Source organism: Lissotriton helveticus, chromosome 9, assembly GCF_964261635.1.
Source record: "Lissotriton helveticus chromosome 9, aLisHel1.1, whole genome shotgun sequence".
Lineage (NCBI taxonomy): Eukaryota > Metazoa > Chordata > Amphibia > Caudata > Salamandridae > Lissotriton > Lissotriton helveticus.
Window position 1 is genome coordinate 496578172 of NC_136070.1, and position 18017 is coordinate 496596188.

At 43.3% G+C, this 18017-nt stretch overlaps 1 long non-coding RNA gene across 1 annotated transcript in view; it reads left to right on the forward strand.

Moving 5' to 3' along the window:
* The window catches only part of LOC144781468 (uncharacterized), a 44451-nt gene that overhangs the window by 13106 nt on the left and 13328 nt on the right, over positions 1–18017 (forward strand). Inside the window, exon 3 of the long non-coding RNA XR_013600993.1 lies at positions 2077–2224. This is a non-coding gene — a long non-coding RNA (uncharacterized LOC144781468). The remainder of the gene's footprint in view (positions 1–2076; positions 2225–18017) is intronic.

Below are 18017 nucleotides of genomic sequence, written 5' to 3' on the forward strand. Positions count from 1 at the left end.
CAAAGCAATACAAAATAATGAGCGTGCAGGCAAACAGGCTGTGTCACAGCTGCAAGCAAGCTGAGAGATCAAGCTGTTCTGGAGATTACTTCATCAAAATGAGATTATGTTAATATAGCTGTAATTCATAGAAAGCATGGCTGCCTTCAAAATAACAGGATATAGCCACCACTATCCATTATAATGCACAACCCATCTATTCTAATCTTGCCTGTCGTTGTCCAGGATAACACACTTCTAAATTATATTAAACTCCACCTGAATACAATGTCATCAAACCACTTTAATTCAGATTCTGAAAGGGCTACAGAACCATACACATGGCAGTGAGTTGCATACAAACTGACACAATATAGCATAACTCCTTGGCACAAAGCTGTGGAAGTGGATACTCTTATTCCTTGAAGGCAGAACCTTGTCATTCTTAGCTCTACTGTGACATCATAGATCTGTCACATTGTGATCACAAAAAGGGTGCCTACCAAAATGCTAAAGAAAAAACATCCTGCTCAGGATATAACAAGCACCATATGAGGTGTCATAAAGACAGAGCGAAGGAGGCAGCCTTGAATAGAGCAGTCAAAACTGCAGATGTTTGAACTAAAAACATCTGCGATGGACACTCAGTTATCCCACCATGAACATTGAAGGATTCAATAACATTCATAAGTATAACATGTCAGTTTTATAAAGCATTCACCCCAAAGTGACCACGAGGAGCTAGAATGATCTCCAGAAAATGGCAGATTATAAATTATGACTGTGCTCCAAATCAGGCCCTGCATTGTCATATATTCAAAGATAGTTGCCTGCAATGAAATTATTAGTATAAATGACGGTTAGACCAGCATAGCCCTTAGGCAATGAAGACGAAAACTTCAATCAGTTGAAACACTTTAGCTTCAGCACTGTAGAGAATTTCCTAATAAATATTAGTTGTACAATTTCAAAATATCGTGTCATTATTTAAAAAATATAATAGTATTCAATTTACCAAACTTCAGAAAATAAAGAGTCAAATTTGCCTGGCCAAGGATTCAAACGGATGTATGACGTTACAACGCATACTTTTACAACGCATACCGTTACAACGAATTTTTTACAACGCAAAAACTTTTACAATGCATACCATTACAACGCATGTTTTTACAACGCAAGTACTTTTACAACGCATGCCATTACAACGTAAGTATTGGTAAGTATATAATATTGTTTTTATTTTAAATTAATTGTAATTAATATAATTTAATTTAATTTAATTTAATTAATTTAATTTTTTTTTACCCTGTACCCCTGTACCCCAAAACAACCCAAATTAACCCAGAACCCTAAAAATACCCCTGTACCCCAAAAACCCCAAACTGTCCCTGAACCCTAAAAATACCCCTGTATCCCAAAAACCCCAAACTGTCCCTGAACCCTAAAAATACCCCTGTACCCCAAAAACCCAAAACTGACCCTGAACCCTAAAAATACCCCTTTACCCAAAAACTGAAAACTGACCCTGAACCCTAAAAATACCCCTTTACCCAAAAACTGAAAACTGACCCTGAACCTTAAAAATACCCCTTTACCCAAAAACTGAAAACTGACCCTGAACCCTAAAAATACCCCTTTACCCAAAAACTGAAAACTGACCCTGAACCCTAAAAATACCCCTTTACCCAAAAACTGAAAACTGACCCTGAACCCTAAAAATACCCCTTTACCCAAAAACTGAAAACTTAAAAAAAAAAACATATAAAATATAAAATATAATTATATACTTACCAATACTTACGTTGTAATGGCATGCGTTGTAAAAGTACTTGCGTTGTAAAAACATGCGTTGTAATGGTATGCGTTGTAAAAGTTTTTGCGTTGTAAAAGTTTCGTTGTAATGGTAGTGCGTTGTAAAAGTTGCGTTGTAAAGGTTGTTTCCCATTCAAACACGTGATGTGCACATCGCAGTAGACTTGAGGTGGTTAAGAAATACATGTTTTCATTTCCTTAGCATGGTAAATTCACGAGAAATTCTTCTTTCATTTCCATCAAAGTAATTGATCCAAAGTGTTGTTTTGTATGATGTACTTGCAGAAGGTGGTCGTGGTGCTTGCCCTCTTTAGCAGACACAGTCAAAAGAAAGCAGGAACCCTAGACAAAGGAGGAGAATTCTACAACAGACAGTGACAGATACACTTGAAACACAGCTTGAGCCAAGAGGAAGTCCCTACAACAGAAAAAGGTAGGAGAAGGGAACTAACTCAATTCATTTACGTTACCATAGGTTCCCCTCAGGCCCAGATAAGGAGGGCTAGGGATGAAGGGGACCCTGTTAGGGGCCCCCAATCTCGCCTTTTGACAGCCATTCCATGTCATAAAGGCTGACATGGAAAAGCTGTCGAAATCAACATCATAATCCCCTTGGCAGAAACTCCGTCATTAAGGGATTATGAGGAGTTTCCAACCAACCAATTGGCTCCATGAGCCTGTCGGAAGGTGTGGGTTGGTGCCTCCGAATGCACGCATCATAATGCGTTGGTCAAACCACAGCAGTAGATGTAGTTTGCATCTGTTTAGAAATCTAGGGGCCTTATTGCGATGTCAGTTGGAGTTGCCTCTGACCGACACTGTTCCGTTGGACGAACCGCCTGACCATAGGGTGGTGGTTCTACACACCAAATTACAATATGATTGCACAAAGTGTGGTCGTAAACTCCCATTTCTCAGTGGGCGCTTGTGCGGCGGCGGAACCTGCCCACAGCACAAGCTCCCATTGAGAAATGGGAATTTGTGAACATCCCTGCAACGTGTGGCAGGCACCAGGAGGTGCCTGCCACACATTGCAGGGAAGTTCACGGGGCATCATACGTGCCCCCCAGGCCCAGATGTGGAGGGCCAGGGTTGCAGGGGACCCTGCTAGGGGTCTCCAAGGTCTCTTTCAGACAGCCTTTCCATGTCATAAAGGCTGACATGGAAAGCCTGTCAGAAACCGACATCATAATCCCGACGGTGGAAACGCCGTCATCAAGGGATTATGAGGAGTTTCCAAGCAACCGATGGGCTACATGAGCCCGTCAGAAGGTGTTTGTCGGTCCCTCTGACTGCTGCCTTCTGCCGCACGCATGGTGATGCGTCAGTCAGACGGGAGCAGTAGATACGGTTTGGGCCATAGCTGACAAGCTGTCGTTGCTGTCCGAACCGCATCGTAATGAGGTCCTAGGTATTCAGCGACGCTGTTAGTGGACTGCTAAGGAATGCTTTGGGTTCCTGCTATTTTTAATATGCAGGATGCATGGCTTTGGTTACTGCCAGGCCTTAAGCATTCATCACTGCAGGGTATATTGTGTTTTGAAAACTGCAGGAGATGCTGCCTGAACTAGGATGATGCACTTTAAAGAAAATAAAAGAGACTAAGGCGGAATGCTTGGATTAATCTCAACCAATTGTAATTACTTGCACAACAATCTAAGACAGAGGTCTTAAAACTTTTGTAGGTTGAGCCCCCCAGCTGAATTCTTTTAGATGTTGGGCCCCCCCCACCTCCTGACAGAAATTTCTGGAATCTGGTACACTACATAATCAACAGCCACGCGCATATCCTGGGCCATATCGAGCAAATAATGTTCAACACAATAAGAGTGTTTAGTAAACTGCAGGTTTGTGAGTGAGTATGGTGAAATGACAGAGGGTTATTACTCTGCTCCAAACACCATTTTCCAAGATAAAATGTGCGCAAATTATTGTAACTGGGATGCTTTGTTTTACACATGACATAGATCGATAATAACGCCACCAACATATATGTGACGGGTGTGCCTGTTTTTCGCCAGAGACTGTCAATCTGTGGGTGGATTTTTGCTACTGCAATCCCCAGGTTGTGCTCCGCATCCAGTCTTGAACGGTACTTAGGGCCCTATTAGGATGGCGGACGGACCTGCGTCTGTCCGCCACCCCAGAGGTGGAGGGACCATCTGCAGGGGCAGCGGCGGTCCCTCCGTGCAAATTAGGATGTGACCGCCACCCTGGTGGTCACATCCTGTATGTTTAACATTGCGGCGGGTGCTGCTTGAAGCAGCACCCGCCGCAATGTTAAAAATGCAAGCAGTGCATTTGCATGCACAAAGCGGCAGGCACCGCGCGGTGCCTGCCGCTTAATGCATGCAAATGCAGGGGTGTACCATAGGTACCCCCCCATGTGCAACCCCCCCTTCACCCTGGGGGCCCGCAACGAGCCCCCAAAGAAAAGACTGTATGCCTTTTCGTGGCGGCATTGACGCCGCGGAAAGGCATATCAAATTGCAAATCCTAATATGGCTGGCGGTGTCTGGTAGACATCGCCACCATATTAGAGCTTTTCCGCCGCGGTCTCGTGGCGGAAAAGCGGCGGACGGTCTTGCCGTCCGCAGATGACCCCCCCGCCATCCTAATTCGGCGGGGGGGTCATTTCTCTGAACGCAGCGGTGAATCCGCATCCTCCGGGCCGGCGGTGGCTTCCGCCGGCCCGGAGGATGCGGATTCACCGCAATCGTTATCGGGTCCTTAGTCTTTAATACCGCAAGTGCTGAGAACCCAATCTCACATAAATAGGATTAGATGAAAGGCAAGAGAGTTTTAATAGTAGTTTCTCTCAAAGCTGAATACTCTGCAGACATTTTCAGCCAAAACAGGGACTGTAAGGGAGACCGTGCTGTCAGATTTTTCTAGCACTCCCTAGCACAGAGCTGGTACACGAGAAACAATTCTTCTCTAGAAATTATTACCAAACGTTTTAGGCAGCATTATAATGGGATAATTGCCCACCAACCAGTTATGGATCCGAAGACAAATTTGAAAGTCCACAGAGGGGGTGCTGAATGAACACCTAATTCTTTAGTGGTACAATAAGTTGCTTGCCTGAAGCAGTGGGGGTTTAGGACACATCAGGCTTATGTTTAAAAATATAGAACTAATAATAAATTAATGATGTCCATTTTAATTCAGAGCAATGTTGTCTGACAGACTTTGTGGTGGCAGGGACATGTTAAGGATTTTGGGTGCCTTGGGCCAAAACTATTTTGGGGGCCCCTGTTCAGTACAGCTTTGAGTTTAAATGCCAGCAACTAACGGTGCACAGGCACTGTGGTCGAAATTCAAAAAGTGTTTACATTTAATATTCAGAGATAGTGATGTGTTTTCACTGTTGTAACAAAGCAACAGCCCACTAATTTTACAGCAAATAACATCTGTGATATCCTCCAATTTCTCATATGTGAGGACCCGCTTGGATCTAAAATAAACTTATTATGGTTGCTGCATGAAACAAACACATTTCTCTGGAAATAGTAACCGACTGCCTCACATCAATCACATTAAAAAGAAATTAAACAAAACAGTATTTACAAGAATCTGTTTAGAAATTATTCCAGGCCATCAGAGCAAAAACAGAGCTGTCTCTATCAAGAGGCCCCTGAAAGGCTGGATTGCAGTGCATGTAAATATGTCCTTTTGTAATTTAGGATAAAAACCTTGATGGGGCACGACACACCCATACTTGTGTACAGGGGGGCAACTAGGCCCGAATTTCGGGTGGGGGCTAACACTCCCAGCCAGGGCTGGCCATAGCACTGGTCGCACACAGTGCAACAGTCTTTTTTGGCGCCCCTCTCCTATTTCCTCCTCCTCCATGAATTTCCTCACTACCACTCACCAACAATGCACCCCATCTCGCTATTGCACCTTTCTGGCAAATACTTCATTTTTTATATAGAGCAACTACTCATTGTTTATTCACATTCAGTTCTTTGATCTGCATGGTGCACGTTCTTTGGAGGCACATTAAACCTCTGTCCTGTGTGGGTGGCAGGAGTGCCTATGTGAGTGCATGGTGAGCGATGTGAGAGTGTGAGAGGAGGGTGAGAGGAGTGAGTGCAGGGTGAGTGAGGTGACCATATGAATTTGGGAGCGGATGTACGAGCAGAGTTAGAAAAATGAATGTATGGTTAGTGATGGGCTTATTTTGAGTGAGAGGGACAGGTGAGTGAAGTTCACATGAGTGCAGGTTGAGTAGTGTGCTCGTGTGACAGCAGGGTGAGGCACAGGGTAAACATCCCAAGTGCATTGTGATTGCAGTGTGATCACTGAGTGCAGGGTAAGCGGTGACTGATATGAGTGCATGGTGATCAGTGTGAGGGCATTGTGATCGCTGTGAGTGCAGGGTGAGCGTGAACGTGAAGGGCGAGAATGAGGAGTCCGTTTTCTGAATGCAGGGGACATTCCCAGACACTTGAAGTAACTCAGTATGTTATTGACGATGGCGTAGGGCATGGTTTTAAGAGGATGAAAAAACTGGGGGGCTCTCAAAGCGGCGTGGCCTATGTAATTAAGGGCATGGCTTATAAACACATAGGGTAAAAATCTGTGATTAACGTATTGTGCCACAAGACTTGTTTTTTGCTGTTTCTGTTATTGCATCCAGATATATGATACAACAAGTAATATCATACCTAAAAGTCAAGACTAATGGCTTTGCCTATGGTTGTTAGTTGTATATGACAAATAAGCAGCAACTATTGCCTGTATACAATATTGAAAAAGCTTCCACTTAAAGCCCTGGCCACGACGATGTTGCTGCTCATGCGTTTCAAAAAGAGAAGAGAAATCCAGAGAGAAAATTAATCTCTTTAAAGGATTTCCCCTCCCCTACAATGCTCACCTGGCATGACGTCATGCCGTAACTTCTCCACTAGTGAGAAGAGAGTAGTGTGCGCACGTGCACATCGATGTGCTGCTGTCACTGCAGTCCAGAAAAAAATGAACTGCCTGTGCCAGGGCACGAAACCGAGACCAATAGATATCTGTTTCGAGGCCTCCTTTAAAAACTGCCGGTGCTCGGACCCTGTGAGACCCGGCCCACTTAAAGCCCTGGTGAAGGTTTTAGATATGGTAAACTATTGCTATTATGCCATTAACCAGGGATCAGGCTGGAGTAAATAAATGTAAGATCTCGCAACAAACTTCCAGTCTTATGATTAGGGTTGCCAGCTCATAATTTTGATGTCCCAGGTGGTACAAAAATAAGCAGTCACCCAAAGCTGTATTGTCAGCACTTGCCGGTGCATACTTTGAACAGCAAATGTAAATAGAAAGAACTTTTAATGGCGTTCTAGGGCTGTCTGCCTGAATGATCCATGACTGATAATACAAAGGAACAAAGACAGAAAAGTCACATTACAAATTAATACATACTTCCTTTTTTATAACCATATTTAGTTTCAAGACAAGTAATTTGCAGGCTGTTTAAACAACACATGGCTGGCTGGCATTTTGCTCACCTGCCTGTTTAATTTTAAAAGATACTTTGTCTCCTTTCTGGGAAGAGCTAACCCTCCCAGGATGGGGATAAATTCGTAGAGCTAAAATGATTCAGCTGCAGTGGGAGGCAGGACGTCTCCTCTGTTAAAACTGAAATCAAACAAACAGACAGTCATTTCAGCTGCAATGGGAGGCTCTGCTATGAAATCGAATGCAAAGGAACAGGACTGTTTGTTCCTTTGCTTTCAGTTTTAGCAGAGGAGGCTTCCTGCCTCTCACTGCTGTACCAATTAACCCCCTCCTGGGACGGTGGACAGCGAAGAGGAACAGAGGTAAGATTAAAGTGGAGGGCTTGCCCCATCATGAGATGGTGTCGTGCTCCCCCAAGGGGGCAAGCCCAACAGATTGAAGAACTCTGATCTAATATATACTTTTTTTGCTCACTGCACCACTAAAGGTGAAAGGTGAGCAATGTGGCGATCAGAACTGTTCATCCTAATTGCCAGGCCATGTTCTCAGAAGGGGTATACAAGCAACCCCATGACTGGTTTCATGTGTATTAACTATTAAGCCTCCTCCGTAGGGTACCGGTTTAGTCCTCAACATAGTGAGCTATGCTCCCAATGTCTGACCACGTCCGGCACACTTAAAAAGTTTCACTTAGGAAACAGGGAGCCAGTGGAGTGAATGGATAGGCACAGTGAGCTATAGGACGATGTCTGAGCATACCCTTCACATTCATGGTGCCTCACTTGGTTGCATGCAGTGGTGGAGTGCAGACAAGATCTGAGTGTGTATGTTCTGTGGTGTAGGGATGAATGGGTATTTTTTATATGAGTTTAGAGGGATGCCTGTGCTTATGTGAAGGTCTTCTGTTGAGGACTGGCTATTAGTGTGTTTGAGCACAGGGATGTTGTGTTTATGACTTTGTGTTAATTGGGGATCTATGTAGTAATTGAAAATAGTCCTACGCAAATTACCCTTGTATAGTGTGATGAACCGTTCTTACATCACAGTGTGTTTGGGGATGTTTCCTGTCTTTCTGTGTAGCCTAGGGCTGTGCATTCTTTTGTTTTTTTATATTTTGTGGGTGCCCTGGTCTCACCTTGGTCACCCACACCGCATGATATTTTTGGAGTGGCTGCAGGGTGGAGGGAGGAAGGCTCAAGGCCCCCTGTAGCATCATAGGCTCACCAGCAAGCAGTCATTCTTGGATTTTGATGCAGGAGCTGGGCATACTTTAAAAAAATATATATTTTTTCAGTGGGTACCCTGGTCCCATCCGGAGTACTCACAACTCATTCTCCGATTTGGGGGCCACAAGGGGAAGCCCAACTACCCCCCAGATGAGCTTGTGGCTGGTGGGCACCAGCCACACCTATATGTGCTCCCACCCAGGAGGAGCACCCTTTCTTTGCACTCCCACTTGAGGTGGGAGCAATCCAGTGTCCCATTTGCGCATGCGGGCCCGGAACAAGCCTAGTTCCTTCAGTATCCAATGGGACAATAGGACACTGACTTGCATCAGGCCCAGGGGATGGGGTCCCTGGGGCCGTTACTTGGCTTGGGAAGGGGGGCTGAGGCACACCCCTTCACCATTTTAATTTAAGTTATATAAATCGTATGCAAACCCCTTACACTCTGGCCACCCCTGCTCCCCTCAAGGGGTTTTAATGACAAAGGGTGACCACACACTTTTTTCATGGTTCTGCGGTACTCCTGTCGGACAGCAAACCCATCCCTTTTATAAAAAATGTTGGCGTAATTGGGGTCCTTCAACAATTTCCCCTACAAGGCCTGGGTGTCCGGGACATCCCTACTCTGCCACGTATGTGTTATATTAATTTTTTAGGACACAGGGACTGAGCGCCCACGTTCTAAAATGGCCGCACAACATTTCTGTTGATTTATTTATTTATTTATAAAGTTTTATATAGCGCGAACTTGATCCCGAAGGATATCACAGTGCTTTACAATTTAATGCCATGTTGCAGGTACCCCCTGTGCAACGAGCGGGACCTGACACCTAACGAGCCACCTAGACGCAGATACCGTGCTGTCTCTACATGCCACCCCAACTGCAATTGTTGAGCTGGGCAAGAACCTCACACTCCCTAAAAACACCACGCGGAAGTAGCTCCTACCACGCGTTACCTTCACAACCATACACTTGCATAGAAAACTAAAGTAGCAGCCCACACACTATCCCCGCAGGCTAGCCTGGCCGCATATGCGCCCAGTTGATACACTAGACACTTGATACATACGCCCTTGGTTATTTATTAACATTTGATTACTACATGTCCTACTTTTAAATACCATGCACCCTGCCTAGTGGGTTGTAAGGCCATATTTAAAAGGGAGTTTTTGAACTGTCAAATGGGTTTATTTTGACAGGTTGAACTGCAGTTTTTGCCACTGTAGCAGTCTGGCTACACTAGTAGACGTGAAGCCATGTACTGGATGGCACAATAGGCGCTGCAGTCCAATAGTGGCATTTAACTTTCAGGCCCTGGGTTTGATGTTGACCATAGTCAATCATATCTTAACTTTTGATCTGCCAGTCCAACAGGACTCCTACAGAGCTAGCTAGCTAAACATTCAAAGTGGTACAATAATAAAAAAGAAACAAAGCAGCTCATGAAGTAAAACACACATTCAAAATAAAGCTTTTCCATTGCAGTGAAAGCAAAATACATATCCATAATAAATATAACATTTCCCACCCATAAATAAATACAAATATCGTACTTACAGTTATGTAGCTGAAATTCTTGATTCACTTCCACTTTCCAAAAATCCAATAGACAAAAAAGTAACAGATAAATATTAAGTAACCCCAAAAATGCAAAGATAAAATGTTCAAACAAAATCTACCAAGGTAATCAATAGTCATTGGAAACCATAAAAAACACAAAATAGCCCAAAAATCCAAGAAAATTAAAGAATAATCTTGATTTAAAGTAAAGCAACATCATTTGCATAAAAAAAATTGAAAAATTTGTTCCAAACAATGCACTTCCTCTTCCAAATCTATAAAACAATACATAATATCCAATCTCACAATACATATGTCCCAAATACAATAGCTAGTACCAAAAACAGGCATGGCTCTGATCAGTCAGGCTGAGCCCAATACAAAATACAACAGAAGAAGTGCCATTACTGATTAATCAAAAAATTTTATAAACCCAAGATGTGTAAACCATACACATTTGTAAGCTCATTAGTAGCTTTTTGTTATTTTTATTCAAATGTTTAATGTTTTCATCTCATAGAAAATGCAATACAAATGTTTTTCTTTATAAAAAAAGACAACATCAACAGATGAGATAAATTGAGGACAAGGGGACTGATAGAAAATCACACAATCACTCATACATTCAAACACATTTCCTGTCACACATCATACCACTCACATCCAACCCAGAGGGTACACATACAACGAAAATAATTAAAATAAACCAATGGAAAAGCGTATGGTCTGCCAAAACCACTGAATTAACAACAAACTACTATCCTTCGTAAAACAGATGTAAATCAATACAACTACTCAATTCTGATCACAAAATCTTTTCTAAATTCAGTGTTATTCTGTCACCATTTCTTAGAAAGCAAACTATTTTGGCAGAACCGATGTTCTACGCGTTTCGAATCCCTAAAGTCTTGGGATTCTCCTCAGGACCACAAAAATCAGTATCTCAAAGAACAACAAAAGCTTTATTTCTAAAAGTTCTTCACCAGTGATTCTAAAGACCTGTCCCAATATCCTTATTCTTTCTTTGAGCGCGATGTTCGCTCTGAAATCACAGTCAGTACCTCAACAACTAATCTCCATCTGCCTTGAGGCGTGGAGTAGTGTAAGCCTCTTTCGAGTTTTTATCTGTTGTTTTTTTTGTCTCCGTTCGGAAAAGAATAAATCTTCAGTTCATTCGGGAGAAACACCGTCGCAGCGTTGAGTTGCAGACTGGGCGAATTGTCAGGAAAAAGCTACTAATGAGCTTACAAATGTGTATGTTTTACACATCTTGGGTTTATAATAATTTTTGAATAGTAATCAGTGCTGGCACTTCTTCTGTTGTATTTTCCAAATACAATAGCAGCATAGCATTACAACTTTACCAACATAGTAAAGCACATAACTATGTGTTCGATAACATACTGCTACAGAACTATAGTTAGGCCTATCGCATTACACTACAGAACCAGGCAACAAAAAGTATCAATTGACAACTTTAACAAACAAAACGAATACCATCATCCACGATACCTACATCAACCCCTATCACTCACATCTAAAACCACTAAGGAAAAACTTAAAAAATGCCATGTCGGTCGAACAGCAGCAGGCAACCATGACCAACACAAATAATAAAGACCTTGACATATGTTGGTTATTGTAAAAACAACAGCTAAAAATTACAAATTACAAACAATTGTGTGGAAAATGTTTATCACTAAAAAAGTAAGGTGTACTATTCCTGCTCCAATTTAAGCCAGTTTGGGGAAGGTGTTGGACACTAAAGGGGTTAGCTTTAATAGTCCCCTTGTGGTAAATAAATAAATAATTACCGGTACTATTTTTCTATGCATTAACTAAAAAGGATAGCTCAATAAATAAGAGGCAGAATCCGTGGTATCTGAGTCAAACGGGGTTTAATCAGATGGCTCGAGCCAATGGACCATCGGGTTCCATCACCTGCAAAGGTTCAGGAAGGGACAGACACAATGGGGAAGAAAAAGCCTAATGTCATATTAACATCATACAGTATATATAGTAAAACAGTACAATTACATTGAATACAGTAGGCGTAACAAGTGACAAACGGAAGATAAGAACATATGGGCGTAAAAAGAAGGCGTGCTCAGGGCATGCACAGAGGCATGTGATGTAAACGTCACAGAAGTGTCATAAATGGGTGGATACATGGAGGGGGCTACCTGGGCAGCTGGAACCTTTAACCTACTGGTGTGCGCAAACGGGCCATGACGTGTAACTGAGGAGAGCTGGGGCTCTGACTTCTGGCACTAGAAGAGGAGACTAAAGTCTGGGATGTCAGGACGACATGTACCTATAGCATATCTGGTATCTCGTGTTTGGAGTACATGTTGCTTGAATCTAAGAGTCATCAAGGCAAAGGCTACTTGACACTAAGGCTGGTGCATGCATATATTTCCTAATGTATTGCGTGTGCTATGAATCTTCTATGGATACTAATTCAGTAATTCTCTTGCATGGAGACAGAAAGACTAGACTATAGATGAAGATGTTTATGCGGTTCGTTAGCTTAGGAATGTGAAGCCGGGGAGCTGAACTGATAACTAGAGGCATAACATATTCTTGGCAGACAGGCAGGCAGGCCAGGCCAGGCCGGGCACCGCGCTGCTTGGCAGAAAGGAAGTGAAGGGTCAGGGATGCGGGAGGGGCTGCATCGCTCCTCAGAGTGGTTTTAGGAGACTCGAAGCTTGAATCTGGTGTCCGGGCCCTGTAAGGCCTAGAAACGGGGACAACTCGATGAATTAACGTGCACAATGTAAAACGTTGGCAACATAGGCCTAAAAGCCTAATTCACGTTGCTTTCACGAGGAACTGGATAACTGACATACTAACGTTGGACACAACTATAATTGCGTCTTTATTCGGTCAAGGGGGAACATATGCATATCGATCATGCACATATAACATATAATGGGGAACACGTAGGGACACATGACAGGGCAAAATTCAATTTTCCTCATTCCCTCCTTGTTCCCTACGTTTCCTTCAGGAAACATCAATATTCATGAGACTATCTATCTGTTCGTAGAGCATCATTTGCTCGTCTCGAATCTTCTTGGAATGGAACTTAGGACTTGGAATACAAGAGGTAGCGCACAAGCCGCAAATCGCAGGGCCACATTGTAAACATAGGCAACAACTGAATATGATCATTACTACTATTCCAAGGAATGACAATACTTTCCATCCCCAGGCAGATATTATATTCCAGAGCCAACCGGACCATGTCCAGGTGCCTGGATTCTGGTGTAACTGATGGGCTATTTTATGAAGTCTTGTTATAGCTGAATATACAGACGGTGCGTTATTAGGAATGAAAATGCAACAACTAGATCCGATGACTCTACAAGCTCCGCCCCTATCGGCCAGTATGACGTCAAGAACAAGGCGGTTCTGAAGAACAACAAATCTCATAGCAGATTGCTCTTCTGTTAAGTTACCTAGAGCGGAAGTAGTCTCATTCACTACTGCTTCAAGGGTTCTGGTTAACCTACGTATTAACTTACTATTCTGGATAGGTCCTATGAAGAAAAAGAAACCTTTATTGAAATCTGTATACTGTTCTAAGGCAGTTTCAGTTTGATCGACAATTGGGGACTCGATCTCCCTTCTATGTCTGACGTGTACTAGATGAGTATTTCTGTGATAATCGGATGGGGCTAGGAAAACTGGTGGCAGTAGGAAGGAAATGTAACATGTTCCATCCCAATCTAGGGGCAGGCGTACATATGCGGTCTGACCACATACAAAATACGAATGACATGAAGCTTTGAAAGTAGACTTCCCACTGTCACTATACTCGACCACAGTAGTACAATCACTGTGTCCTAGATGTACTGAACCATTCCTTCTAACACATAATTCGCCTTTCACTGGTAGGACTGTAATAGCAGGCAAATCTGGAGTAGTCTCGGACTGAACATTCAGAATCATGAAATTGGAGGAGAAATTACCTAGATCATATACTTCATTTTCTAGATCTAACCCTGTCCTATGGGAAAGACCTTCCTTGTCTGGGAAACATGTTCTATTCAGAAGGGACTTATCGTCTGAGGATGATGTTATCGTAAACCATGCTCCACACGAACCATTGTGTGAAAACGGATAGGGAAAAAGTGGCAGAACTCCCTTCGGTGTCTGGTAAGGGGGGAGTCGACCACGCACCCAACAATTAGTGGCATTGCTGGTCTGGTGTGAATAGTGTAGCATACGGATAAAAGTATTGTTGCGCATTGCAAGTCGGTAGGATAACTCGTGAGGAGGTAGTTCACTAAAAGTGTGCTCTACTGTATCATTAGAGGAAAGATGTACATGCGAATCAAGAGGAGGAAAAAATACATGTAAAACATAACTTATGCATGTAATCGTAAGACTCAGAAATAACATAAACAATAAAGTAATCACACATCTGCTGCGCAGATTCTTAAAATAACGTATTTTCTTGGAGTTTCGTCTAACTCTCTCACTATGGGGGTCTATCTCATACATGTCAGGAACCTGTCTAACCGCTTCACCCGAGAGGGACTTAAACAATTAAACTGTCTGACTTGCTAGACCTTAGTTTGATTTTATACTCCTGCTGCGGAGTTTTCTCTAACAGGGGAAGTTTAGAGTCAGTATCGGGGCAGTCCTTGAGAAAAGTCTTTGGACGGAGTCCATGAAAACGCTTGATGTGGCTGGAGTGAAGCCAGCCCTTGCATCCCTCCAGCTTCACAGCGGTCCTTGTGGTCATCAAAACAAGTTTCGGCTCCTTCCAGCGGGGCTCCAACGGGCTTGATCGATCAAAGTTGCGAATCAGAACAAGGTCACCTGGAACGACCTTGTGCGGTTTCACCTGGGTGTTGTCTGGAAAGGCAGCCGCGACCTGTGAACGACAAGAGAGTAGTGCAGACATCAAGGAAGCTAGGTAATCTGTCAGCATATTACTGTCAACATCGGTAATTTTACGTGGTATAGGTGTACCCCACATGTTTGGGGGACGACCGAATACAACCTCGAAAGGTGACAGACCTGAACGGGAGCTCATGTAAAAAAGGGCGACTGGCAGAGCTACCATCCAATCTACGCCTTTCTCGGCACAAACCTTTGCAATACGTATTTTCAGAGTTTGATTGTGTCTCTCGACGAGGCCAGCTGCCTCGGGGTGTCGTACACAGTGGAACTTCCACTGGTACCCTAACAGAAGAGATACTTGTTTCATGAGTTCGGATGAGAATGGCTGGCCGTTGTCTGAATACACGACCCTGGGCAAACCATAGCGGGGGAAAAACTCACGAACCAACTGCCTGGCAGTGGTCGCAGCAGTGTAATCTGGGACTGGATATGCTTCTGTCCATCTGGACAAAGCGCATACAACTACGAGGACATACTTGAAACCTCGACATCGATCCATCTGTATATAATCCATCTGGAGAACTTCAAAAGGGTGGTCAGGAGGATGGAATCCACCTTGTTCCACCGGAACACCTTTACCTGGATTGAACTGACAACATATCATGCAGGTACGCACTTTCTGCTTTGCTGCTGCTCGTAAATGCTTGTTAAACCAGAGGTTCTGGATGCTGTCTAACATGGCTTTTTCTCCTAAATGTGCTGGACTATGTGCTGTATTAATAATGACTTGAACCATAGAGTCGGGGAGAAACCATGTGGCTTTTCCCTTCGTCAACCATCCCTGATCTGTCTGGACCCCTCCTTGTTCAGACCATTTCTTGATTTCGTCTGGGGTAGCATGTGTCTGGATGTCTAGTACGTCTTGTGTAGGGTCCTTAACTGTCATACAAGTCGTCTGGACCGGAACGTCTGTCTTTGTCGTGTTAACTAGAATGTCTGGAGTCTGAGCTGTAAGCTTGGCTGTTCGATCTGCTAGATCGTTACCTTGGGAAATGGTGTCAGTGGCTTTCGTATGTGCTTTGCACTTCATAATGGCAATGGCTGTCGGTAAATGTATTGCTTCTAACAGAGCTTGAATGAGGGGGCCATGCTGAATCTTGGCTCCATGAGAGGTCATGAAACCTCTTTCTTGCCAGAGTACTCCAAAGTCGTGAACGACTCCGAATGCATAACGTGAATCTGTATATATGTTTACTTTCAGGTTCTTGGCTCGTATGCAGGCTTGAGTCAGAGCGATGAGCTCTGCTGCTTGAGCTGACAAGGTGTCAATACGATGTGTTTCTATAACTTCAGTTTCAGTAGTCACTGCATATGCAGCTACTAACTCTCCTGTACTTGTTCTCATACATGAACCGTCCACGTAAAGTGTTAGGTCTGGATTAGGTAATGCAATATCCGTCAAGTCTTGTATTGGCTTTGTCATAATATTAATGACTTCCACACAATCATGTGTGGCAGGATTTGATGTAATCGAGGGTAACAATGTAGCAGGATTTAAAATGTTGCAGCGTCTGATTTCTATGTGTGGCTGAAACAGTGTCAGTTCATATCCTGTTAAACGTGCAATTCTCAAATGCTGAGTCTGTGTTCGGTTTAAAAGAACTTCCACGGAATGTGGAACTTGTACTGTCAGGGAGTGTCCTAACACTATGGAATCACTTTGTCTGATAGCTAGAGCTGTGGCTGCAACGGACTTGAGGCACACAGGCAGAGCCTGGGCTACTGGATCTAATGTGCTAGAAAAATAAGCACAAGGCTTGTGTTGTCCTGCTTGATCTTGCGTAAGAACAGATAATGCTGTACCATCACGTTCAGTGACAAAGAGTGTAAAAGGCTTACTGTAGTTTGGTGTCGCTAATACAGGTGCATTACATAAAGCTTTCTTTAACTCATTGAAAACAAGTGTATGTTCCTGGGTCCAAGGGAGGACAGTCGATGTGGCTGCCTCCTGTGTCGTTAACTGTATCAGTGGTTTGGCTAGATATGCGTACTGAGGAATCCATTGTCTACAGTAAGAAGTGAGGCCAATAAAAGCTCGTACCTCCTTCTGTGTCTTGGGCTGTGGAAGATGTGCTATTAACTGGATACGGTCAGGTGTCAACTGTCTACCCCTCTTGGACAGTAAGTGTCCAAGGTATACCACTTGCTGGACACAGAATTGCAGTTTCGAAGGGGACACCTTGTGCCCCATTTGTGCCAGAAAATACCAGACTGTCAGTGACGCACGTTCGCAGTCACGTTCTGTACGGGCTGTGATTAATAGATCATCGACATACTGGAGCAGGGCAGTGTCAGTTGGCATGTGAATACTGTCTAGTTGTCTTTTAAGTGCTTGACTGTAAATACTAGGACTTTCTGTGAAACCTTGAGGTGCACGTGTGAATTTATAGCTTCTTCCATTTAAACAGAATCCGAAAAGAAACTGGCTGTCTGGATGAATGGGGACACTAAAGAATGCGTTCTTGAGATCAATAACAGTAAAGAACGTAGCTTCAGAATCAATGGCAGTCAATAGGGAAGATATATCTGGAACCACTGGGTACTGGGGTATGATACATTTATTAAGTTCTCGGAGGTCAATCACTAATCGATAAACTGGAGGTGCATTTGGGTCAGTACGTTTAAGAATTGGAATGATAGGAGAATTACATACATTGGAGTCAGTTTCTACAACTACTCCTTGAGCAATGAGCTCGTCAATGATTTTCGATAAGGCTGCTACAGCCTCAGGTGGCAATTTGTATTGTCGGATTCGTGTTAATACAACACCTTGTTTCAGAGTGACACGATATGGTGTAATGTGCATACAACCTACATCAGTTGGACCTTGCGCCCATAAATGCTGTGGTACATTCAGTAATCTTGGATCAAAATCTCGTAACACATAATGACCTTTAAAATCACGTAAAAACAATCTCACTCCTTCCGGAGAACAGCATATGACTGCTCCTAATTCTTTCAATGTTTTAATACCAAGTAAATTTTCAGGACATGATTTCGTAAGTAGCAAGTCTGTGGTTCGGGACAATGGACCAACTTCTAGGGAAACTGGTTTCGATATTTCATTAACAAT